Raw genomic sequence first — 25861 nt, 5'->3', positions numbered from 1 at the left:
AATTGTCACAGCCCCAGCTTATTTAGCATATCTAACATAATTAAGTGATAGAGCAAAGAGTGAGTGTACTGCAGGATTTGGCTAAAGCTAGAGCCGTTTTATCCATTATAGTGGAGCTAGGCTAATAGATGGAAGAGCGAGAGAGAGAGAGACGCATAGGGTGAGACAAGAGAGAAAAACAGAACGTGAAAGACGGATGAAACAGAGAGGAAGGAGTGAAGCAGAGTTTAGTGTGATTTTAAATGCGTCAAAGAGAGAATTAATCAGCAGTGGAGGGCGAGAGGAGGATAGGATTAGTTCATTGTAGCGGATTGTCTCACTGTCGCTGTGCGATTCTCTCACTGTTACCACATTATAATCACAGAGCTCAGATTAAACGTCAATGGGATTATTGATTCCAGGGATGCGGCAAGTAGTGGAGGGGCCGTGGTGGTGGGAGCACCCCCAGATTTCAGGGTAGTGGTTACTTACTACTGCTAAACAATAATTTTTAAAAAATCTGAATATTAAACTAATTTGAATGTATGATGAGTGGAGTTTGTATGTTTTATTTATATAACTTCAAAATCTGCAGTAGGCTTGCTCTGTGTACGTTAATGTATTTTCATGTATTTTTTGCCTGACATGGCATACCCAGAGTAAAAGGAGGCGCTGTTCCCATATACTTTGGGCTACAGTCTTGATCTCAATCTCATTTGAAAAGTAACGCTATCAAGTTTTTCTTTCAACCATCAAAATCATTGCATGAATTACTGACACAGAGTAACAGAGGCTAGAATGGAGGAGCTTCTTTCCACCTTGCTCATAGATCTCTCAACTGATCACATTTTAGAGTTTGCTCAGTCGGTGCTTATGCTGCAAATGAGATGATCGTACCTGCTGTGAATAACGGATCATGAAACGATATGCGGGAATCAGATGGTAAGATTTCAAGCTTTCTAACAGTATATTGCTTCACCATATTACTGGATGATGTGATGCATAAAAATGATGTATAACAAAACAGAAGTGTGTCGGTAACATTACAGTGATCTAGAAAAGGTTAATGCAAGCCATATCGCTATCCTTGCCCCCTGCTGGCCACTTTGGGAGCGCATTGCTAAAACACATGCAGGTTGAGGTACAAAAAGGGAAAGTGTGTGCAGAGTTGGAGGCAATTTCTGAGCCCCAAAGCAGCCTAATATTGTTTCTTTAATGATGTTCTATGCTTTAAATACATTATTTTTTTAAATGAACTCTTATATCTCTGGCTCATTGTGCTTGTTTGCATTCGAGTGTGAGACTGTAGGTGTTGCACAATTGGTTACTACTCCACACAGCAACAGTCTGATTGGATGCCACTCAACTCATTAATTTGTCTGTACAGGGGTCAGTCTGGCAAAAACAACAGTTGTTCTGGTGGACCTTGGACTGGACAAGTGTTTCTGGTGAATTTAAACAAAGCATATTAAGTGAGATTAGGCTTGCAAAGATGTATGCTATTTGACCTATAGCATTGAATAAGCAGTGACCCATGTACGCAGCTGTATGTAGGCCAGCGCTCTCCCTGCATATATATAATGCTGTATGTATTTACATGTACACTGTCTTTCACAATGGAGTACTCATAAAAAGAAAGCTTATGAATTACTTGGGCGATATTTATTTTGTTATTTGTTATATTATTTTGGTGTTTTAAAAAGTATCCAGATAGATGATATTATCATTCATATTTGAAAAATGTTATAATAAACATTCTGTAGTCTAAAGGCCAAATTTGGCTTCTTTAAAAATCTGTATTTTGTAATTTGTCCACATGGTGGTGTCAAATAGTTTCCTGACAGTCAGACACAGTCGTGAGTTTGAACTCCCCTGGTCAAATGACATGTTTTGTTGATTTTCTAAGAGATAATAAGTTAATACACAGTTTGTGTTAATTTGCTGAGTTGAACAAATTCACACGTAAAATGTGCCATAACTTTTACACACGCCACATTTTTTGTTGTATTTTTTCCCTAATATTTTAAATAATTTGCTTTAAAGTGGTTTGTGCTCTGTAGAGGATGTGTTAACTTATTTTCACTTTTAAAAAAAAATCAACATAGTTTGCCATTTGAGCAGGGGTGCCCAAATTTTTGCACACTCTAATTTCACATCTGGAATCAATTCTAGACCTTTTGGTAACTTCTTGTGCATGAACTAATGATGCAACCACACACCCTGGCCAAGAGACAACGTAGCGGCTAACTGTCCGATTACTTTCGGTCTCCAAAAATGGGGGACTATGTATAAAGCTCTGTAGTTTCTATATAGTTCCTCCAATTACAGATGAAATATGTCGTCGCTGACCAATTACTGAGAGAGTGTTCTGCACATGCTTCTCTACCATCTATACTCTTAAAAAAGGTGGTTCTTCATGGGTTCTTTAATAAAGATAATGGTTCTATATAGTACCAAGAACACTCAAAAAATCATTTGCACGCATAAATGGTACTTTGTGTGGTGAAATGCTTCTTCTGACTGATGGAGAATGCACTCTTAAAAAAGAAGGTCCTTCAAGGGTTCTTTAGCAAAGAAAATGTTTCTATATAGAACCATGAACACTCTAAGAACCATTTGCATGCTTAAATGGTTATTTGTGTGGGGAAATGGTTCTTCAGATTGATGAAGAATGCACTTTTAAAAAAGATGGTTCTTCAAGGTTTCCTTTGTACAGGGAATGGTTTAGAACCATGAGTTCCATATAGAACCATTTGCATGCTTATATGATTAGTTGCATGGTGAAATAGTTATTCAGTTTGACAGAGAATGTGGTGTATATGGTTCTGTATAGAACCTTTTTCGAAAATGGGTCTGCTATTGTCAAGCTTGTTACAATAGAAGAACCCTTTTTATTGCTATATAGAACCATTCTCCATCATTCTGAAAAAAACATTTCACCAATTAACCATGCTGAGTGGTTCTCTGAGTGTTCATGGTTCCATATAGAACATTTGTCTTTACTAAAAAACACTTGATAAACCTTCTTTTTGAGAGTGTGGATTAGTCCAGTTAGAAAGCATGAAGCCTGTTTCGAAGCTGGTGGTTTGACCTAGACAGAGTTCACAGCTTAAGAATGCAGGACTTTAGGAAAAGCTCCAATTTACATGATTACTGAATCTTATTCTCAACTTACGAAATGGCCTCAGACAGGCCAATTCTGTTCCCACCCATATGAATGCCAGCCACTCCAATTACACCTCCAGGCCAATGGGAGGAGCTTTCTTACTGTTCTAGATCCCCCATGTTTAATACACCATGAAATGCCTTTTCTTATCTTATAAAACTATTTCTTGCTCATAACTCTTTGAAACAAGCAGAGAAATTGTGTGGAAAGTGAAGATTTGAATTTTGAGTCCATCCCACATTTGTGTTTACAGCAGAGGAGGAGATATTTTACTAGGATTTTGATTTAAAAAAAAGTTATGGTTGCTTACAGTCTAGTCTAGTTTAAACATCAAAACGAGTGAGAAGTGCAAGCTGTAGTTATGTAATTGTGTGACTATATAATGACTACTAAGGGTTAACCAAACCGCTTCTATAATAGTCTGAATCTTGAGTGAAGTGCTTCAGTTAAAAACAGCCCTATTTAACCCTTAATAGTTTTTTTTAAGGAAAAAGTATTGGTATCAGCTGATACCTTAGCTTTAAATGAGAATATTGGTATCAGAAACAATTGTGGTACAAAAGTGGTACTGTGCCTTCTCTAAAGGAATTAGATTTAGATTAAGAAAACTTGTGGCTGCTAAATATTGGTAATCACTGACAAGTGACCTGATGATGCTTCAAATGTGACAATCGCTGTTTTGGACAAAGAACCTATGGAGGACTCATTTAATGTTTGCTAAACAATGTGTACATGTATTGTTTTATTCTCTTTTACTCTTAAAACAGTTCATTATTAGGGAGCATTAATAAGCTATTAGTCTACGCTAGAGTACATTTCCCACTTGTTTCCCAGACTGCAGCATATCATCTGGCAAAAGATATCAGCATGTTCCCAAAGGTTCTGATTAGATGTAAAATTCTGAAAATATAATACTTCATTGTTTACTACTGGCATCTATAGCTGAATTCCAGTGCACCTGTACATTCACTCATTCATGCAACTATCTAATCAGCCAATCATGGGGCAGCAGTGCAGTGCATAAAATCATGCAGATGCAGATACAGATCAGCAGCTTCAAGTAGTGTTCAGATCAACCATCATAATGGGGGAAAAATGTCTGAGTGATTTTGATTGTGGTATGATTGTTGGTGCCAATCAGGCTGATTTTAATATTTCTATAACTGCTGTTTTTTTTTATACACAGCAGTCTCTAGAATTTCCTGATAATGGTGCAGTAAAGAAAAACATCCAGTCAGTGGCAGTTTTGCAAACGGACATGCCTTGCTAATGACAGCGGAGAATGGCCAGACTTGTTCAAGCTGACAGAAAGGCTATGGTAACTAAGATAGCCACTCTGTATAATTGTGGTGAGCAGAAAAGCATCTCAGAATGCATAACACGGTGAACCCTGAGGTGGATGGGCTACAACAGCAGAGTACCACACCAAGTTATACTTCTATCAGCTAAGAACAGAAAGCTGAGGCTGCAGTAGGGCACAGGCTCACCAAACCTGGACAGCTGAAGACTGGAAAAACGTAGCCTGGTCTGATGAATCTTGCTTTCTCACGAGGCACACGGATGGTAGGGTCTGAATTTGGTGCCAACAGCATGAATTCATGGGCCCAACCTGCCTTATGCCAGCAGTCCAGGCTGGTGGAGGTGGTGTAATGGTGTGGGGAATGTTTTCTTGGCACACTTTGGGCCTCCTAATACCAATCAGTCATCGCTTGAATGCCACAGCTTATTTAAGTATCGTTGCTGACCATGTGCATCACTTCATGGCCACATTTTACCTTCTTCTAATGGCTACTTCCATGATAATGCACCATGTCAACAAAGCAAAAGTCCTCTCAAACTGGTTTCATGAACATGGCAATGAATTCAGTGTTCTTCAGTGGCCTTTGTAGTCACCAGATCTAAACCTAGTAGAACACCTTTGGCAAATGGAGGCCCTGCTCAGTATTAGTATACTGTTCCTAATAAAGTGCTTGGTGTGTATATACAGTTATATGCTAAAGTATGAATAGCCCTTGTCAAATTATATGTTTTGTTGATTTAATAAGTGAACATATCCTCCACAGGAAGCATACATAAATTTATAAATAAAGAATTTTTCTGCAAATGTTTGGGACAATTTCACAATGTTTTTTAGATTTTATCTGTTTAGAGTCTGTTTAGAAGCTTTATCTGTGTCTTCCTGCTCATTTCCAGTAGAATGAAAACCCCCCCTCGGGACTGAAACAGGGCGTTAGAGCAAATGCAGGGTTATTAACTATCTGCTCCATCTTTCCCAGTTTTATCTGAAGAAAGTTCCGCTTGTATCTGAGAGAGAATACATGTCCTCATCTTTCTCGCATGGCTTATCTTTCTTACAATATTCTCCAAGACCTTCTTAACAATCCTTCCACAGACATTTGTTTCATTTATGGGAGACTGCCAGAGTTCTTCTGAAGCATTAGCTCTTTGAAGAGTTCTGACACAGCCTGCTTAAAAAGCAATCCTGAATTCTCCAGAAAGTTTCACTTCGTTTTTTCTCCACGGATTCAATCTGGCATTAGCCTAATAGCAGGCCATTTCTCCAAGTGATTTTTCAGGGCTAGACCAATCAGAGCCCATACAGGGCAGTTTGTGATGATATCTGAAGTAGAGGGTGCAGAAATTGAAAAAGAAACCATAAGCTTTTCAGATCAGCACTGACACTGTTATATTAGAAGTGGAAGGTGCCAGTGAATAAAAAAATCAGCTCGAATGCTTTGAAGATTTTTGGGCGGAGGGTGGGGGGTTTAGAGTAAAGCTTGTGAAGTTTAGGATAGTTTCTCTACTAAAGTCTTGGGTAAACTACACAACTTTTGAAGCCTTAACAGACTGAGCATCTCACACTATCCGACTGGTTTTTGATTTTTTTGGGTGACTAAAATATTGGGGATCTCACACTAAGCGATTAGGGATCACACACTACTCAACTTTTAAGCTGTTGCTGAACCGAACGGAACTCACTGAACTCATGCAAACTCAGACTCTCGCGTTCTCTCGACACTAGGAGACGCAACTAAACAAAGGTGGAACAACTCGCTTTTGCTGCTGTTTTCTCTGCCGTTTGTGCTGAGTAAAGAAGTAGCAGGTAAACATGTACAAGTGAGGCTCATGGATTTCAAAATGTGATCAGTTTGATATTTTTTAGAGTTTTAAACATACATAAACTCGATTGTGCTCGTGCCTTAAATTCAGCTCATTACAAAGCTTCGCTCCACGTGAGAGACTTTCCGCCATTTTTCTGTGTTTATTTGCTGTATTGTCTTCTTTCTCGCTCTCAGTTTTCATTGGTAGTTGCAGGAATCCATCAGATTGAGTCCTTGACCGGTTCACCCTACTAGATTACATTCAGAGTCGGGTCAAAAAAATCAAACATTTGATAAACTCCAACTGGTCTGAAACGCGATCGGGAGGCCAGAAATCTGAGTCTGCGCCCCTCACAGACTACTCAACTCTCTGTCCAACTGTTGACTTTGACTGACCCAAAAATCTGCAGACCAGAGCCGACCAGCGCAGAATTAGCCAGACTGAGAACTGGGGCTAAAATCGGGGTAAAAGTCGTGTAATCTAACCCCGGCTTTAAAATGTCCCAATCCGCCCCAATGACTACTTTAAGCCTGATTCTTTTTAATGAAATTTAATTCCATTGCATTCAACTGGCACTCCTGTTGCATATGTGCCATAAATTGACATTTCCACAACTTTTGCCACTGAGGTGTGTTTTCATAAGCTTACATGGTGTAAATGCCTGGAGTGTGAAACTGTTTCAAAGCAGCAGCAATGGTAGAATCCACTGGAGAACATTTTCAAACGTCAATAGAAGTTTCTTCTAAAAAGTAGAAAGGCAGAAAAAATTACCAAGAGGTTAGCTGAATTCGCTGCTTTTGATGTAAGATTTAGGCCTTTCTGGAGTTTTTTGGCCATATAGTGTCTCCTGTCACTTATATGAGCTTCTTGGACATCCCATTCCAAAACCATAGATTCTCCCCCCTCTTCTGTGGCTGTAACGGCGTCCACTCTTTTGGGAAGGCTTTCCACAAGATTTTGGAGGGTATCTGTGGGAATTTTTGTCCATTCATCCAGAAGAGCATTAGGTCAGACACTCTATTTGCCTGAATTTGATTGGTTTTATTTTTGGCATCTACTAGAGTAGATTTACATACTTCAATGTTTACACAATATTTTCCTCATACTGTACATCTTTATTCACCCTCTGTCTGAATTGCTTTGTTAGAGCTCGCATGTCTTTTAGCCTCACCTTCAAATGAGCCCAGCAATGCTCTGATTGGTCAGCTTGCCCACTCTGTTCTGACTGGTAAACCACCAGAGCAGTTCCACCCCTACATGTTCCGCACCTGTCCTGCAGTCTGCAGACAGACCCTTCTCTCCTGAGCAGCTGTAAACTCCACTGTGGCTGTTTTTCCTGCGGCATCGGTTCTGCTGTATCAGTTTGAGCCAGTCGATCCTGAAAGTCAGGTCAGCATCTTATACACCTGGCTACAAAACTCTTCCCAGCCTCCAGCAGCTGCTGAGTGAGGACATGCCAAGCTTGCTGGCAGGCGGGCAATAAGGACTGTGTTACAAGTCCTCTCGTGGTCAGGGAAAAGGGGTGGAATTCCAACAAGGCAGCTGAGAAAAGAAGTTTCTGTGGCAGAGTTTCTCCCTCTGCAGTGCACTTTGAGCTTTGTAATTTTTCAGAGCATTTATGTGCACAAAAAGCTACATAACACACTAAAGGAAAAGGGCAAAAACAGAAAAGCATAATGGGTCCCCTTTAAAGTACTCGGCTCTGGATCTGGGCAAAAAACTGTATGGAGACATCCCAACTCTCAACAGGTTTGTTCGGATGCCTTTTTGTTGTGAATTCTATAAACCCCCTCACTCCTGAAGAGTTCAAGTGTGTAATTACTCTGACAGTGCAGCACAGTGATCTGATGATCAGTAGTGTGCCTTGTTCAGTGAGACAATCTCTCCATCTGCACTGCTACTCACTGTTAAAACTGCCAGCAGCTGTTTATTATGTCCTAGTCTTATGTAGGGACAGATCAATATGAAAATGTAGTGGCTAGAACCAACACTGTAAACAGCTCAGCTCCGGTAGCAGTGGTGATCAACACTGCCAATCGGTGTGGGGTTCAGCCCTGCACGTTTCATCTGATGAGTGCTGACAAGCAGGTGAGAGAATAAACAATGAAACGAAAGATGACGGTTATGTGAGGCTGAAGTTAGCCCCAAACCAAGAGCCTTCAGGCCAATGAAAGTGTCCAGGCCAAGCCTATCCACTCGCATTGTAACGCAGAAAACAGTAAACGAGCTTTTCACGAAGGAAAAGGGGGCAGTCGTGGGCTGGAGGTTAGGGAACCAGCCTTGTGACCGGAAGATCCCCTCAGCTGACAGTACGTGACTGAAGTGCCCTTGAGCAAGGCACCTAACCCCCAACTGCTCCCTGGGCGCTATGGATAGGGCTGCCCACCGCTCCAGGCAAGTGTGCTTACTGCCCCCTAGTGTGTATGTGGTGTTTCACTGCACGGATGGGTTAAATGCGGAGGTCTAATTCCGATGTGCTCAGACACAGTCTGCTGTAAGGTTCATTTCATTCATTTATTCATTCATTCATTTCATTCATATGATCCAGACACAAAGAACACGTTAATGTGAGGTATAAATAGGCTGCAGAACTGGGGACTAAGTGTTGCACAGTCTAGCTTCCTAGCTGACTAGTCGACTTGTTGACTTTACTGCTCGTTGATGATGCTGTAAGCTCGATGTCGACTCGTCGCTGATCCTGTGTTTATTACACCAACGACATGGATGCCTCAGAGAGGACAACAGGTCAGGACCTTGGTGATCTCAGGGTCTTTATTTCTGGTTTCCTGACGGCTAGTAATGCAATGCACGGTTTACTGACCTGTGGAGTTTGGCTCCATTCTAATATTTCTCCACTGATATGCAATACTTCACAGATCAGATATTGAACGTCATTATCTCCTGTTTCCAGAAGACTCCAATAAGAAGTCATGTGTTGTTGGTGAGGGAGCATAACGGCCTATAATCTTGTAAAGTTTGAAGTCGGTTACTAGTTCTTTCGCCGAGTCATGGTGCTCTAAATCTCTCTGGCCTCTAGCTTACCTGACCTCCACCATGAGCAAGATTCCGAGGTCCATATCTCCAGTTCCCTGACGGCTAGCAATGCAATCCAGGGCCCGTTGGAAAGGGTACGTTACGCTCTACTGACCTGTGGAGTCTGGCTTTGTCACTTTGTTGTTGCAAAGCATTCCCTTCTCCTGTGATTTTATTCGTGATTTTATTTATGCTTTAGTGACCTGTGGAGTCTGGCTTCATGGCCTAAAGTCACTTTTAGCAAAGCCCTCATTTCTCCTGTGGTTTTATTCATGACGTCATCGTCAATGATTAGTCGACGTTGACTCGACTTTCATTGCATAACTGTCAACTAAAAAACTGCTAAAGGCTAGATTTGGAAACATTTTACATGTTCTGCACTTTAAAAACAAGCTGGAATATGAGTCGATACTGCAACCAAAAAAAGGTTGACAATTATTGACAATAATGCATCGATAACTATTACCGTTACTAAAGATTTCCACCAATAATCAGCCAACTGATATTTTGGTTGGGCTCTATTCTTGTGGGTAATGTAGGTAATGTCCACTTTATTATGTATGTTCTACTGCACACCTGTACCTAAAAAGTACCTTACAGTGAGTTTAAGCAAGCTTACTTGAGACTATTTAAGGCAAGTGTTTGATGATTTAGCCATGCAGTTTGCTTGATGCTAATTGGTGTACATAGACTTTACTTGTTAGCTACATTAGCCTTTAGCCTACACACTTAAAAAAGATGGTTCTTCAAGGGTTCTTTAGTAAAGAAAATATAGCCCCAAAAAGCGTTCTTCTATTGTCACAGGCTTGACATCATAAGTATAGAACAACCCTTTTTTGGTGCTATATGAACCCCTTTCAAAAAGATTCTATACAGAACCATCTACAGCACATTCTCCATCAATAAGGAGAACCATTTAACAATGCAAAGAACACTTTAATCATGCAAAGGCTTCTTTGAGTGTTCATGGTTCTATATAGAACCATTTTCTATACTACAAAACCTTTGAGGAACCATCTTTTTTAGTGTTTAAGTTTAGATGATCATTGTAAGTGAAGGTGCTTCATTTTAAAACAGTTTATTTTTAAGCATAGTAGTTCTTCAAGAGAAAATGCTGGGTCAGAATCGGTATTGACCAATACTATGGTTTCAGTATCATTACTAGAAAAGAAAAAGTGATATCATACTATTGTTAAGACAAATTAATAAGAGATTTTGTGAGAATTTGATTTCCTTTATAGATTAAGCAAACCTGCGAGAAATCATCTTCTGCCCCAAACCTCCACTTTTGTTGTTTTTTATTTTTTTGCGTAATTTTAAATAATGTCCTCCTCACGCTGTCTTAAAATTTCACGATGAATGACCAACAGAAATGGTTAAAAAAAATTATAATCTTGTAAAAAATACTTGCAAATTGACTTCCATTCCAAATTAAGAATATATTTTCTGCCCTTTGTAAAGTCACTGTTTTGTAGATACACATTTTTGTTCCGACAGCGACGTTATGAGCTGTAACATTGTGTTTTCATCTCAGTCATCAAAAATGATCGCAATCAGATTAATGCATGGAGAAAGCTAATGGCTGGTGGAGTGCGACACTTGGGCTGCATTCAGAAAGCAGAGCGTATTCCACCCATAATGGCATTATATCTGTTATATGCCATTATATATAGCAGAATGCAGATTCCGTGGCCTCCATGGCCTCCGCGTCCTCCACATCCTCTGCTTATTCTACGTCTTTTTCAGGACTTTTCCACCACAGATCCTCACAGGCCTCAGCAGAAAAGCTCTGCTTGTCATGTGTCACTTTTCACAAGGTAAGCAGTCAGAAAAGGGGTAAAACTGAACCCATGATTATGACATCAATGACATGGATGCCTCAAAGAAGACAACAGGTGAGGACCCTGGTGATCTTAGGGTCCGTATCTCTGGTTTCCAGAACGCTAGCAATGCAATCGAGGGCTCGTTGGAAAGGATACCTCATGGTCTACTGACCGGTGGAGCTTGACTTCATTCTAATATTTCTCCACTGATATACAGTGCTTCACGGATCAGACAGTGAACGTCATTATATCCAGTTTCCCAAAGACTAAAACATGGGTAAAACTGAACCCGAGAGCTATAATATAATATTGTAGGCCTGCTACTGGTTTGTGCTGCCATAGAGGCTGGTAAGGCAAAGGGCCATGCAAGGAGGCTGATGGGAGGTGCGCACCTTCTGGAAAAGGGACTGTTTATTGTTGTTTTTGTTGTCTTCTATTAGTTTAAAATGTGTATGTGTTATCTGTGTTGTTGTGTGTTGGGCAGTGGGCTTAGGTAGTTGAATTGAGTGTCCACCATGAAGCAGAGATGTATGGCAGGTGTTGACCTCCCCACTATTCATGTTGTGTTGTTATTTGCCTTTTCTTCTGGTGTTTCAAAAAAAGTGCACTTTGCACAGCTGTATCATGGCCTCCCCTGTGTCTTACTCTACATGGACATTACAATATTAATTATGTATTTTTAATTCACTGGCATATCGCTGTTTTCAGAACAAAACCTTGTATTTTAAAAAGGATAACTTTACAGAAGGAAAAAACATTTTCAACAACTTTTAATGTAAGTCAGTGGAACCAGACTTTTTGCCAAGTAATTTTGGGTCATTTTGGTCCATTTGTCATGAAATTTACACACAATGTAAAGGTTCTTTCAAATTATGTCAAAAACTGAAAAAATGACAAAAATGGAGATACGAGGTTTTGTTCTGACAGCAGCGATGTGTACCATTCTGTACACTGTTGTCACTGAGATTTGCAAAAAAACTCAACAAACAACAAATTGACGATGAATAGCCTTCCTCTGTATCTTGGTGAGTAGATTGCTTTAATGTGGAAATACGATGCGACTCTTTGCTGGTTGTGGTGTTGAGGCGCTTACTGAGGTTTGCTAATGTTTATGTGAGCTAGTATTAAACCTGGTGAAAGCCAGGTAAGTGCTAATGTCTTTAGATGTGTAATGTGGAGTCGAGCTTCCCACCTATAACACCACTCAAGAAGATCTGCAACTGTCTGAACGCAGCATAATTCATAGAAGTGGTGAAGAGGGAGAGAGAGAGAGAAAGTGAGAGAGAGAGAGAGAGCGAAAGAGAGAGAGAGAGAGAGAGAGAGAGAGAGAAAGAGAGGGTCTGAAGAAGAAGGAGTAACGATGACTGACAGTATGTGGGTGAATGTTGTATTAAAGCTCCTTAGTGTTTCAGTAAAGGACAGTAACTGGACCAGCTGTGCAGCAGTACAGAGTGATAAGAGCTGCTCTTTAATTACACAGTTATCACACACACACACACACACACACACACACTCACACAGACACACACACACACAAACTCACACAAACACACACACACACACACACACACACACAAACTCACACAGACACACACACACACACAAACTCACACAAACAAACTCACACACACACACACACACAAACTCACACACACACACACACACACACAAACTCACACAGACACACACACACACACACAAACTCACACAGACACACACACACAAACTCACACAGACACACACACACACAAACTCACACAGACACACACACATGCACAGACTGTACTGACTGCTGTACTAGTGAAGTTGAGGTCACCCCTGTGTGAAAAATCACCACCAGCTAAACTCTTAATTACAGAGAGAGAGAGAGGGAGACAGAGATAGAGAGAGAGAGAGATAGAGATAGAGAGAGAGAGAGAGAGAGAGAGAGAAAAAGAGAGAAATGAAGAAATAGAGGGGGGGAGAGAGGGGTGAAGAAACAAAGAGAGAGAAACAGAGAGAGAGAAACAAAAAAGAGAAAAACATAAAAAGAGAAAAGAGAGATAGAGGGAGACATAGAAAGAAAGAGAGAGAGAAACAAAGAGAGACACATATAAAAAGAGAAAGACAGGGAGAGAGAGGGGGGGAAAGAGAGAGACCTAATGAAAGACAGTAATAAAAAAAAACATACAAAAGAGAGATAAAAAAAAACAGAAAAAGAAGTAGTGAGAAATCTCCTCAGAAAGAGTGAGTGAAACAGAGAAAGAGAAAAAACAGAGAAATATGAGAGAGAGATACAGAAACAGGAAAGAGAGATACAAAGAGAGAGAGAGGGAGACATAAAGAGAGAGAAAGAGAAAGAGACAGAGAGAGACATAAAGAGAGAGAAATCATGGACACAGAGAGTGAGAGAGAGAGAGAGAGAGAGAGAGAACAGCAGCAGAAGTAGAAGAGAGAGACAGAGAGCGGTAAAGCGGTGAAGCGAGAGAGGGACTGTACGTATGAGTGAAATCCAGTGAGAATGAACTGGAAACTCAGTGGTGTGTCAGTGTTGATTAACCATGTTTGTCCCGTGTAAAGCATACTGATGCTCATGTGTGTGTGTGTGTGTGTGTGTGTGTGTGTGTGTCTGTGTGAGTTTGTGTGTGTGTGTGCGTGTGTTTGTGTGTGTGTGTGTCTGTGTGAGTTTGTGTGTGTTTGTGTGTGTGTGTTTGTGTGTGTGCGTGTGTGTGTGTGTCTGTGCGTGTGTGTTTGTGTGTGTCTGTGCGTGTGCGTGTGTTTGTGTGTGTGTGTCTGTGTGTGTTTGTGTGTGTGTTTGTGTGTGTGTGTGCGTGTGCGTGTGTTTGTGTGTGTCTGTGCGTGTGTGTTTGTGTGTGTCTGTGTGAGTTTGTGTGTGTTTGTGTGTGTCTGTGTGAGTTTGTGTGTGTTTGTGTGTGTCTGTGTGAGTTTGTGTGTGTTTGTGTGTGTCTGTGCGTGTGCGTGTGTTTGTGTGTGTCTGTGCGTGTGCGTGTGTTTGTGTGTGTCTGTGCGTGTGTGTGTGTGTGTTTGTGTGTCTGTGCGTGTGTGTTTGTGTGTGTCTGTGCGTGTGTGTGTGTGTGTGTCTGTGTGTGTGTGCGTGTGAGCATCTCCTGCTGCTGCTGCTTCATGCGTTTTTCGCTGATCGTCTCATGTTAGTTTGAGTCACTCATGCATATCTAAACATTACATTAACATGTAAAGTGAATATTGTTTTAATTAATTAAGTTTTGCCGACACCTACAGAGCTTCATTAAAACATACACTGCTGCATTAACACTGTCTATGGGGAGTGAATATTAATGACAATGTTGATCGTTATCATGATACGTCACTTTACGCACCTAAAGAACACCGAACGAGTGCTTTTTTTTATCTAATGAATTATTTAAACTAGTTGTGTTTAATCTGATTTGGTGCAGTAGAGCGTGTGAAACCTGGTACTTGATTGAACTATTAAAATATTGTACTGCAGGTTCTTTTATCACCTGTAGGAAACCTCAAAAACTGAATACTGTAGCACCAGATCGCTCAACCCAAACTTCAGATCTGAATGGACATGTAGAGGCGCTAATTAAGCATGGGCTGCATAATATGGGCATAGCATTAATCATATAGTCATACAATTATATAGAACCTCATATAAAACCATAATATTATATAGAACCTTTTTGACTATATGCTCAAGATTACAAACTACACTCTGATTGGTTATAGGGGTGATTGCACAATGGTGGTGCCATTTAGCCTCAAAGTCATCAATCATTTCTTACAAGCTCTCTTTGCTCAACAGGCCTGAGTTTTCTTTTACCATATACACTTAAAAAGATGTTTTTCAAGGGTTCTTTAGTAAAGGCTAAGGTTCTATTTAGAACCATGAGTTCTATATAGACCATTTGCATGCTTGAATGGTTCTTCAGATTGATGGAGACTGTGTTGTGTATGGATCTGTACAGAATCATTTTGAATGAATGGTTCTACATAGTACCAAAAAGGGTTAAAACACTTAAAAAAAAGGTTCTTCACAGGTTCTTTTGTAAAGAAAATGGTTCTGTAATGAACCATGAACACTCGAAGAACTCTTTACATAAGTAAATGGTTCTTAAGAATGTGCTGTAGATGGTTCTATACAGAACCTTTTTGAAAAGGGTTATATACAGCATGCAAAAGGGTTCTACTATTGTTATGACATCAAGGTTGTAACAATAGAAGAACCCTTTTGGGTGCTGTATAGAACCCTATCTCTCTCTAGAGTATATATATATATATATATATATATATATATATATATATATATATATATACACACTCAAAGAACACTTTGCATGATTAAATGGTTCTTTGCATGGTGGAATAGTTCTTCAGATTGATGGTTCTATGAAAAACATTTTTGAAAATGGTCATATATAGCACCAAAAAGAGTTCTGCTATTGTGACAAGCTTGACATCGTATCATAGCAGAACCCTTTGGGTGTCAAATCTTCTCAAAAAGGTTCTATGTAGAACCATCCACAGCACACTCTCCATTAATCTAAAGAACCATTTCACCATGCAAAGAATCCTTGCACCCTTTAATCAGGCAAAGGGTTCTTTGAGTGTTCATGGTTTGTTACAGAACGATTTTCTTTACTAAAGAACCTTTGAGAAACCATCTTTTTTAGAGTGTTGTAAGCCTTTTTTGGGTTCTATATGGCACCAAAAAGAGTTCTTCTACTATGACAAGCTTGACAACGTTACAATAGCAGAACCCTTTGGGTGCTGTATAGAACCTTTTTTGGAAAGGTTCTATATAAACCATCTACAGCACAGTCTCCATTAATGTGAAGAACAATTTAACCACGTAAAGAACCATTTAATCATGAAAAGCGTTCTTTGAGTGTTCAAAGTTCTTAATAGAACCGTTTTCTTTACTAAAGAACCCTTGAAGAACCATCTTTTTAAGAGCATTGTAACCCTTTTGGTGCTACATTATAGAACAGCCCATTCTCCATCAATCTGAAGAACCATTTCACCATGCAAAGTATCACTTAAGCATGCGGATGGTTTTGTATGGAACTCAGGGTTCTATACAGAACCATTCCCTTTACTAAAGAATCCTTGCAGAACCATTTTAAGAGTGTAGTACTGCATTACCACCTACCATATTTATGTAAGTTCAGCTGGACTAAAATGAATCCTGTAGGTGTTCCATCAACAACAGAAACATGTATTAAGCACTGCTGGTGTCAACATGGTATATGGCCTGTTTGCCCAGACCAGGATTAAGCCTAAGCCTAGACTAACAAGGATTTTAGGGCTGGTTTCCCAGACATGGATTACACCAAGTCTTGAACTAAAATGCAGTGCATCACAGGAGTTTTAGTCCTGGTTTATGCTTAATCCAGGTCTCAGTGCGCTGGCAGTGAGTAGCTTTGATCCACATCCAAGAAAACAGTCTATAAATATGATCATAACATTAAATTAATACATACAGTGATAGTTCAATGCTGTGCCACACTGTAAGACTCTATTAATCACTATGTAACACTGTTGTAAGTCTTATCTCACTCTGGGTTAAACACTGAACACTCTTAAAAAGATGGTTCTTCAAGGGTTTTTCATTAAAAAACCATGAGCACTTTGCATGATTAAAGGGTTCTTTGCATTGTAAAGGGGTTCTTCAGATTGATAGAGAATGAGCTGTATGTGGTTCTATATAGAACCTTCCTGAAAAGCGTCCTATACAGCACCAAAAAGGGTTCTGCTATTGTTATGATGTCAAGCTTGTCGCATTAGAAGAACTCTTTTTGGTGCTATATGAAACCCTTTTCAAAAAGGTTCTATGTAGAACCATCCACAGCTCACTCTCCATCAATCTGAAGAACCTTTTCACCATGCAAAGAACAACTTAATCATGCACAGGTTCTTTTGAGTGTTCATGGTTCTAGATAGAACCACTTTCTTTACTAAAGAACCCTTGAAGAACCATCTTTTTTTAAATGTATAGGTCTCCATTCAACATTGTCGGTGTTAATGCACTAAAATTACTGGGTACAAAAGTACAAGTTGAGCCACTTTTCAAGATAAGATTACAAATTACATTTATGCACCATTTATAAACTCTTAAAGGGGAAATTCTAAAATTCATTCAAATCCAAAAATTCTAGTGAATAAATATAAAGATGTAAACAGAGTCATTCAGAGTGGTTTGGTGTGAAATGCTCTGTTCTAGAGAAACGTACAGAACCAGAATTGTTCACAGTGGTGGTGATAGGAACCAGACGTCCACCTCTAAAGGCTCCCTCACAGAAAGTTATTACATGGAATTTTTATGAATACACAGCCTGATGTCTGAGAGATTGTTTTGTGATAAAGTTTAGATTTAACATGTATTTTAATCTGGATTACATTTAGGGTGTTGTGAGGCAAAATAGTCCAACGTATTACTTTCAGATTCCCTTTTCATGTTCAGAAATTTTGAGAAAATTGGAGGAATTCTCCCTTACATTATCAGAAATTTTATACAGTTGGTGGATTTCCCCTTTACATCTTCAGAAATTTTAAAAATTGGTGGAAATCACCTTTACATTATTAGAAAATTTGAAACATTGGTGAAATTCCCCTTTACATTATCAAACATTTTATGAAATTGGTGGAATTCCCCTTTACATCTTCAGAAATTGTATAAAATTGATAGAAGTCCCTTTTACATGTTCAGAAATTTTGAAAAATTGGTGGAATTCCCCTTTACATCTTCAGAGATTGTATGAAATTGATAGAAATCCCTTTTACATGTTCAGAAATTTTGAAAAATTGGTGGAATTCCCCTTTACATCTTCAGAGATTGTATGAAATTGATAGAAATCCCCTTTACATTATCAGAAATGTTATAAAATTGTTGAAATTTCTCTTTACATGTTCAGAAATTTTAAAAGATTGGTGCCCTTTAAATTATCAGAAATGTTATACATTTGGTGGAATTCCCCAACAATGCCTTAAACGTCTATTTAAAACGTCCTCTGTCCACTCTCCACGCCTCTATCTCTGGACCAAAGTCCCCTAGGAGTCTTCTTTTGTACAAAGTACGAACTGCTGAAACTTACCGAGAGCAGGCTGAAGCAGAGCACCGTCCTCCGCTCGCTCACTCACCCCATCAGCGTCCACTGCAACACATTCATCACCACACTGCGGTCAGAGCTGGGTGCAACAGCGAGTCCGTTTCAAATACACATCCAAAAGTGACCGCAGACAAGCGCGCAGTGTCCACAGCACGATTATTGACGCTCAAAGTCCGCTGAAAAGTGGCTTTTGCATCTACCTGGACATCTTCAGTCCAGCAGCTGAAGAGCTCCAGCAGGGAGAGCAACACCTGCACCGCAGCGCAAACCGACTTTAAGTAGCAGAAACAACGCAAAGCGCGCGCTTGCAAAAAAGACCAAAGAGACGCGCAGCTTTAAAGCGACTTAAAATGACAGAAAACAGAGCGTCCCGTCTCGCGCGCTTCTGCAGCTGTTTGGCAGAGCGCGAGAGGAGCTTGCAGAGCCCCGCGCGCTCTAACTCCCTCCCTTCCTCACTCACACACTCACTCACACTCAACATGAACCTAACAGTCTAGAAATGCGTTATTGTTTTGTCCCCGCCCATTTGTCCGCAAGCCCCGCCCTCCTGCCCTGCTGAAAATAATCCCACCATTGAAAGTGGCTGTTGGTTCCTGGTGGCGTCTGATAGCCACTAAAGGCATTTTGTGTTTTGCTGATGTGTTGATATCAACATGTAAAGGGCTCTAATGGTTTAACATGTGCTCTGGGACTAATTCTGATGGTTTCCTAATAGGATCTAAAGTGTTCTACAGGAAACTAGTGGTCTCTAGTAGTAAGCATTAAGCCAATTCCCATTAGAACATGTGTTCAGGCTCCAGTCCTTGCGGGCCACACCTGATTCAGCTCATCAGCTAATTAGCAAGGCCTCCATGAACTGAATTCAGAGTGTTAGATGAGGTGTGCTACAGGAAACTAGGGTCTCTAATCAGGGGCGTCTCTACATTAGCTTGGCCCCACTAGATGTCGCTGTGGAGCGGTGCACAACACGATCAGTAATTCAGTATAACGACTAATGCATATACCTGTTTTTTTTTTCTTAATGACTAACATTGTTTATTACATTTATTACATATGATAACAGTAGCATTGTCTGATACATTCCAAATATCGTCCTGTACCTGTTGTGTAAATGCCAGTAGGCTACCTATTTCTTCTAGCAGTCTTCGTTTGGTGAGCGTGGGGTCCGTCAGCGCTCGTCTACCACTGTTCCTCATCAGTTGTGGTAGCCGCTCATAATAGCAAGGCAATATAATGAGTCAAGTAGAAAAGTCATAAAAGTTAAATTTGGTACCAACCATTAGAGCAGAAATTAGAGATTAAACATTTGGGACCACAGCAGCCAGAGGATTTCAACATCATTCAGTCTGGACAAAAACTGCTCCTTCAATCCGAAGAGGTTCAAGAGAAAAACATGGCTAACTGTGAGTCTAGCTAAAACACTCTCCTGCTTTCCTTGCCTGCCCTTGCTATGCTATCACATAGTTTGCCCAGATGAACGATTGTCGTTCGTCTTTTCTTTTCGAGCAGTGAACGTTACTGGTGAGTCGTTTTGTATTATTACAAGACATGTTATTCCTAATGCCTGGAAAGCGTGTTTCCCTGCTCTGAAATGTTGCTTTGGATATGTACAGGGAGATTCACTCTAAAGAGGCCCCGAATATTCTGTAATAGCTCTCGCTAGGACAAAGCAATCTGAACGAAAACAACATGCAATATGCTCCTCAGTATATGGAGCTTCGAACAAGCTGGGATGCCCATGCTTCATAGCGATGAGGTAGGCAATGCACAGCCGACGCGACGTTTAACCTCCGTATGCAACTTCCGGGTGCATACCCCCGTACCCCTTCACTCAGTCACTCGACTTCTCATCAGGATGGTGGAGTACAGTATTGAGCAGCGCGTCAAGGTATGCAGTGTATTTTTTTGGTTCAGACTGCTTCATCCTAACGGGAGTTACAACAGAATATTCGGGGCCTCTTTCGAATGAATCTCCCTGTAGTTGCAGGCCATAATGATCATATACTGCCTGATAACTTTGGATTTGTAATGCGATGCTGTATAACCAGGTTTGGTGAGATCTAATGTCGTTATCGTATCACTCATATTCCTGTCTCCGCTTCCACCAACTCCTGCACTGTTAGGTTCATGTGTGAATTTGTGATTTCATTGATGGAGTGCGTTTGTGTTTGGATCAGGTTCCTGTGTAGTTTCATTGAGGGGTCAGCTGCTGCCCCACCATTTTTTTGCGCATGCACGTACTGCACATATACTGATCATTCCCCCCGAAAAAGTTGTATGCATTATGTGACCAACATTCCTCCAGTACGCTCAAGAAACCTTGATGATTTACCGCTCTGGACCAATATTCCAGTACACAGCCAGAGCTCTCTTTATGATATACTGCATGCTGAATTCAATGCGGTCAATGCACGAGGACGTGACTGCCTGGACAGCCCTGAATAGCCCTGGTGTCGATCTTATATAGATTAATACATAAATGCAGTGGAGAACCATGTTAGATCCAGGGCCTACATGTCAAAACTCGGTCAAAACATGAGGACAAACTCACCCCCAGTGAGGATTCTAGTAGTTTGCTAGTGCTAAGTTAACAATGATTCAAACACTTTTTGGCCGACTCAACTTAACCACACACATCTGAAGCTTCTAAAAGACGTTCCAAAGATGTTAACTTAAAGTTTGTGATAGAAATATTAGCATATTTTACCTCACTTTCACAGTGACTCTTTGAGTGGGGAGCTCTGGTATTCTGATATTCTGTTTTCCATTTGGAACAGCCCATTGACTGGGTTGTCACTAGCATTCACAGTCAGTGATGTATCTAGAACTTCCAGAAGTCCTAGAGTGACCTTTTTCTCACAAAATGGGTCCCACCTACTGGAAAACAAGACGTGATTGGTGATCCCTGTCACTACATTATGCTGATGGTTGATCTAATGTTGATGCAAGGACTTCTGTTCAGCTCTTGATGTCCTAACTAATAGGAGAGCTTGCTTAGCCAAATCTACCTAATTACCTCAGAGAAAAAATCTTGATTGGCCATTTTTTCTCTGGATGTTTCAAGAATTTAAACTTTTTGTGTCCGTCCAAAACTAAACAATGAAACAAGTGTTCAGTATCAGTAATAGTAATTTTGAGTTTTCTTGATGTGTTTATATCACAGTGTAAAGGACTCTTAATGGTTTAACTGGTGCTCTAATTCCAGATGGTTTGCTAATGAGATCTCAAGGTGCCCTACAGGAAATTAGGCGTCTCTAATGTTAACCATTAGGCCAATTCCCAGCAGAACATGTGTGTCAGGCTCCAGTCCTCACAGGCCAAAATACTGCAGACTTCAGCTTCATTAAACACACCTGATTCAGCTCATAAATTTGAACTACAAGCCACTTCCAGCACAGGAGGCAGAAAACTACTGGCCAATCCTAGTACAGGAGATCAGACATTAGTAGCCAATCTTAGTACAGGAGGCAGGATTTGTGAGAACATCCATGGGACAAAATGAAATATCACTAGAGATTTTTGCATCATGATATTTGACCAGTAATAGATCACCTTACATTAGCAAAGCCAATTAAAAAGTTAGACCAAGGCTGCCCAAAGTGTGACCTGCCAGAAAGTTACCCTAGCCCCACCCCCTCCCTCTTACCCAATGAGAGAATAAACATATCTTACATTATGTATAACTTATCAAATTCTTCTCTTCCTTTTACATTCTCATTTTGTCTCTTTGGCCCTCGGCCCGGTACAAACACTGCACACCAAGATAAATCATTTGAGCACCACTGCATTAAATCTGTTTTTCATAAAACTGCCAACCCTTAAAATGATATCAGACAGTGCTGCAAATGTAACCAGAACAATAATCAGATTTCTGGAAGGTAAATTTACTTTTCATTTCTGGTTCTCTTAATCTTCTCATTGGCAATGTAACTGCGTCCTCATTTTAGTTTTTTTTCCACCTGCAACATCACCAAAATTAGACTTTGCCTCTTTCAATCTGCTGCTGAAACTCTTATTCATGCCTTCATCTCCAGCTGCCTGGACTATTACCTCTCTCTTCTCACAGCATTGGCTCTTCTTTTCTTCACAAGCTCCAGAACAGCTGCCTGTCTTCTCACTGACACCCGGTCACATCATTACATCACAACTGTCCTCCAAAATCTCCACTGGCTTCTCATAAAGTACCATATACATTTCAAAATGCTGCTAATCACACACAAAGCTCTTAACAACCTCACCGCTTCATATCTGTCTGATCTTCTTCCCTACAAACTCACTCCCAAACCGAGGTCCTCCTTTGCTGGGCTCCTCACCATTCCTTCATCAAACCTCCGTAGCTTCGGCCATCGAGCATTCTTTAGATTTGCTCCTTGTCTCTGGATCTCTCTCCCTCCGCAGTCCCACAGTCTGATTCTCTTCCAATCCAATCTTAAAACACAAGCTTATCCAAACCTAAATTACTCCTCCATCCAGGTTTTCTCAGTGTAGTAGTCAGCAGTATACCGGCTCATCCAGTATGCTGGATGAAATTCTTCTTAAGATATTAGTAGAGTTGCTGCCTGAGGAAAGTTAATCCAGTTTATGGTCAAAGGAGCAGATCAGATTGTAATAAGTTAATAAGATAACGGGGGAAAGTGAGTGGAAGGGAAAGCCAGTCTCTTGGGGTTAGTCGTTAGCCATTAGCCTTGCATGGAGGCTAGCCGGCTTCTGCAGTGTTCATCACTCAGCCAGCTGCTTCAGGCAACACTGCAGTCTCAGCCTACAAGTTGAGACGCTTCGCAGCTTCTTAGCTAAAACTGATAGTTTAAGTGGCTTGTAATATTTACTAATTCCAGCAGCATCTGACGCTCATAGATTAAAGCTCGAGTGTAAGAGAAACACATACACAACAAATGACTTAAAATTAATAAAAGCTGTGCACTTGCCTTTATCTCTTTAGGGTTAGAAAGCAACATTAACATCTGTCTATATTTTGTCAACTTCTGTTTTTACTATTTCACTCAATAAAAACATTTTAGATTTACTTCCTTTGATAAATATGATTCTTATTAAAAGTGAAGAGACATCCAGAGTAATATGCTATTGATAATCTATGAAAAAGGTTTACTCAAGCACCCAAAATGGTTTTGTTGGAAAAAGGTTTACATAAATACACTATACCTTGATATATGCTGAAACTGTCAGTAATCTTAATTATACTGTGATATAAGTTTTTCCACATACTGCCCACTAATGTACTTATGTTGTCTGTCTCTGTATTACTAATTTAATGTTTGTTTTTGATTCTGTCTATTGATGTAATTGTAATATGATGTAATATGAATAATGCAATATATGGGTAGTGGGTAGCACTGTTGCCTCACAGTAAGAGGGGTCTGGGTTCGATTCCCCAGCCAGGTGACCAGAGTCCTTTCTGTGTGGAGTTTGCACGTTCTCTCAGTGTCTGCTATGGTTTCTCGTGCAGCCCAAAGGTATGCAGTCAGGCCAATTGCAGATGCTAAATTGGCCTTGGTGTGAATGTGTGTGTGATTATTTATGTCTGTGTGTTTGCCCTATGATGGACAGGCAACCTGGGATGCCCACTGGGATACTCTCCAAAAAATTGTATTTTGTCTAATAAAAATGTCTGAAATCTAGGCAACACATCTATTATTTCTCCTGTTCAGATTGTTGTAAGCTTAATTTAAGATTATTTAACTTCTTTCTAAACATTTTTACTTGTTTTAACTAATTTTATTACAGAAAATTATCCCACTATACTGGAAGATAATTGTGCTTGTTTTAAGAAATGTTCTTGAAACCAGCAAAATTATCTGCCAATATAGTGAGATCATTTTACTTAATAAAATGACCTAAAACAAGTAAAATCTTTCCAGAAATAAGCAAGATAATCTTACAATAAGTGCTCAACCATCTCAAAACGGGAAATATCAGATATATCGACTAGATTTAAGATCATTTCACTTGAGAAGAGACAAATTTTTGCACTGTGTATAAGCAGCTTAGATTGTGTGTGTGTGTGTGTGTGTGTGTGTGTGTGTGTGTGTGTGTGTGTGAATAACATATCATTACTGTTGCATCTCCGAAATGCAAACTTTACAGGAGAGATAAAAACCTTCTTAACTTTCAATAGGAGTTAATGGAGCAACATTATTTTTCCAAGCAATTTTGGAGCAATTCTATTGGTCCATTCACTGTGAAATTTTAACACAATGTAAACACCAGCCGTTATTTACAAATTATGTCAAAAAATAAAAAATGACAAAAATGGAGACACAAGGGTTTGTCCTGACAGCAACATTATGCACTCATATTAGAACAACCACCAATGCGCATGGCGGTCAACCCCTTGAATGGCCAGGGGCCACGAGCAGGCCTAAAGTTTCATTACACGCTTCTATTACCTACGAATATCTCAGCCAATTTGCACTGAAGGCCCTGTAGTTACTGAATAATAAGTCTTAGTTTATAATAAACCTGGGATTTTTAAGTGTTAAGAGTGAATCGTGACCTTTTTGTTGAGCTAGAAGTGCAAAGGAGGTGTGTATATTTTTGTTAGGGTCATCTTCGCTGGACTGTGTTATTTATTCTGGCTGGACGACTGGGACACAGATATTTCACGAAATGGATTGATGTTCTTCTTGGTATTAAAGCTTGTAAACTACAAAAAATAATGTTACACCTTAAGAAAAACACATAATTGTGTGAAAGCAGTGCTGGTGAAATCATACACCACACAGCACTACAAGTAAGAGGAGGCCACATCAGTCACACCTGTGTAAAAAAGAAAACGATTAACCTCTATTATTAATCAGGAACAGTCTGTGTGAGTGACATGGTCAAACATAGACTCCGACTGCAGCTATAGAGCGGCTTAGTCCTACAGTAGCGCTGCAGCGTTTACACAAATATCCACTCCCCCTGCGGCAGGCTGTTGTTTGCGTGCTGGGAAACGAATAGCACTACAGATAAGGCTTCGGCGGAGACAATGAGCTGGTTTTAGCGGGGTGTCATGCTCCTGCCAGGATTCATTACGGCTCCCTGGATAAGATTAAAACACAGCGCCACCCTGTTTCTCGCCGCTCTGTTCACACTTCTCTCCCTCGCCATGTTCGTAATGAGATGATAACTGCGTGAAATAGAAATATAAATGGGGGGAAGAAGTCTGCGTATGTGTTTGTGACCATGTGTTTAACTCTTTGTGGGGACCAAGTGACCCCAGAGTGATGTGAGGACAATTGGCTGTTCCCCATAAAGAGATTGTTTACTTTATTTATTTATTTATTTACAAAACTGCCTAGAAACTTGCCTTTGCTTTCTTTGGGTTAGCACAGAAGCAGTTTGCTACACTCATACAAAAGACAACGAAAAGACACTGGCGTGTGTGTGTGTGCATGCTTGAATTACTGCTTTGTGAGGACAAAACATGAAAAAACTACCTGATTTATGAGGACCTTTGTCGAGTTTAAATGGGGAATTCCTCTGATTTTCTACATTTCTGTATAATTAAGGCCTTCTTCACATGTACATGGGTATTGTTTAAAATGTAGCATTTTCTACACATTTTGGCCTTTCATCTGCACACAAACTGCGTTTTCAGTCACTGCGTGTTTGGTCACTTTTGCGAAACTCATTCCAGGATAAAGATATTCAGAAACTCAGAAACA

The 25861-nt window shown here is 40.1% G+C and overlaps 1 protein-coding gene across 1 annotated transcript in view; it reads right to left on the bottom strand.

Moving 5' to 3' along the window:
• The window catches only part of htr1d (5-hydroxytryptamine (serotonin) receptor 1D, G protein-coupled), a 71193-nt gene extending 52534 nt beyond the window's left edge, over window positions 1–18659 (bottom strand). The window contains exon 1 of the mRNA XM_036594051.1: window positions 18180–18659. The gene's annotated coding sequence lies outside the window, so the exon portion shown is untranslated. The remainder of the gene's footprint in view (window positions 1–18179) is intronic.
• Window positions 18660–25861: the final 7202 nt, after the last annotated feature.

The sequence above is a fragment of the Colossoma macropomum genome, unplaced genomic scaffold (assembly GCF_904425465.1).
Source record: "Colossoma macropomum unplaced genomic scaffold, Colossoma_macropomum, whole genome shotgun sequence".
Classification (NCBI taxonomy): Eukaryota; Metazoa; Chordata; class Actinopteri; order Characiformes; family Serrasalmidae; genus Colossoma; species Colossoma macropomum.
Note: the sequence above shows the minus strand (reverse complement) of the source record. Positions and strands in the feature narration are given on the sequence as shown.